The following is a 2,003-nucleotide window of genomic DNA, read 5'->3' on the forward strand; positions in this document are numbered from 1 at the left end:
ATAGAGTAGCCATTGGCCAACAAAGTGATGCAGGCCAGTGGGGGGGTCAAGAGCCAATCCAGAGAGACATTGGTGACATAAAGAGGAAGGCAAACTAGATGATCTTCGTTTATCACTTCAACCCTAAAGCAAGACAAAGTGTGGGGCACAGTAAAAAGGCTCTCAGTTTCAATCTCCTCTGAAATGAAAAAGAATTTTCCAAAGAAAATTGAGTTGGGCCAAGGGCATCTCAGGTCAATGTTTCTTGGAACAATTTGTCTCTAGGACAAATCTACTGATGAGTGGTTCCACACACATGGTCCAGACCATCTGATACTTCAAAAATGCCTCAATATCCTTGTATCTTGCTGCTGCTGAGGATGCTGTGTACCTGCCTAGGTGGGATCCTTGTTGGATCCACACTCTGCAAGCATTCCAAAGCACTGTGACCTTGCATGGCAGACTCTTCCCAGGAAAGTCTTCTCAATTCATCCTTATCACCCCGCACTGGGCTCCCACCGGGCATCCTGCACAGCTGCCCATAAGGGTACAGACTATGTGTCCTCCCCAGAGCCTCTATTCTCCATGGGCATTCTCCTTGGACAAGAAGACCCTATGAGGAGGGTCACCAACTGGTCTTGTGCCAAACACGGAGCAACACCTACAACCTCAGCCTCAAGGTTTTCATTTACTCTCATTCCATGATTCTTCCACCCTGTTGCCAGATCTCATGAAGTTGCCATTTTCACATGCCAGATTCTTCCTCAATGACTGCAGATTAGCTTTGGTTTGGCTGCCAGCCATGCACCTACACCTTATCTGGGATCTGAGTTGATTTCTCTTGTTACAGAGGTGGGTGCAAACTTGGGCCTGGCCAATCAGATTACTCCCTTCTCTGTCACAGCTGAGTGACTGTGACAATTATTCTGTGTAACAAATTAGCCCAAAATTTTGTAGTATGAAATAACTGTTTATTACAATCATGGTTTCTGTGGGTCGGGAATTTCAATAGGGTACAGTGGGGATGGCTGCTTTGTTTCATAATATCTAGAACTTCAGCTAGAAACTCAAAAGCAGGAACCTCATTCACTATATGTGTGGAGATTGATGTTAACTGTCACCTGGGCCTCAGCTTCTTCCAGCCTCTCTATGTCCTCTCCAGCTGTCTTAGTTCAGGCTTCCTCCCAGCATGGTAGCTGGAATCAGGGGTGAATGTTCTAAGAAAGATAGACATCAAGATAGGGAGAGAGCGGGAAGGAGAGAGAGAAGGAGAAGAAAAAGAGAGGTAGAGAGAGGAAACCAGGTAGAAGCCATCTCAGTTTTTGTGAACTGGCTGGAAACTAACCTCTGCCCAGATTCCAGGGTAGAGAACAATGAAGCCACTTCCTTAGAGAAGAGTGTCAGTCAGGTCAGAGCAGGTGACATGGGAGAGCTACAACAGCATGGTCACCTGTGACTATGCAATCTGCCATAGTACTCATCAGAACACAAGTCAGATAACAATAGTGGCATGCACATATTTCCTACCTGAGCCCCAGCACTGTAAGTGTCAGGTTTTGTGCAAGCTTCACTCACACAGCAGCTCTTTGATCTTTACAACAACCAGTGACTGGGTTCTGCTGCTCCCCAACTTAATAGATGATGAACTTGAGGAACAGGAAGGTTAATTAACTTGCCCAAGATCATGCAGCTAGTAAACAGCAGAGCTAAGATTTGAACCCAGGTTGGTCAAGAGGTTCTATGGACTTAACCATGTTCTTAGGAAATTTGAGAAACTATTGCAAGCATTACATTAAAAAGACTACAGGAAAAAGTAGAATAGAAGAACAGAATATTAGAAAAAAGGACCAGTCAGGAACATGAGATAATGAAAGAGATCTTAGAAAATAAAAATATAATTGGCCAAATAAGGCAAATAATAAATCAATAGAAAAGATGAAAATGAAGCTTTGCTGTTGTTATTGTTGTTGTTTGAATTCCCAGTTGTATTAGTCAGGGTTCTCCAGAGAAACACTATATATATA

Source organism: Pteropus alecto, unplaced genomic scaffold, assembly GCF_000325575.1.
Source record: "Pteropus alecto unplaced genomic scaffold, ASM32557v1 scaffold124, whole genome shotgun sequence".
Classification (NCBI taxonomy): domain Eukaryota; kingdom Metazoa; phylum Chordata; class Mammalia; order Chiroptera; family Pteropodidae; genus Pteropus; species Pteropus alecto.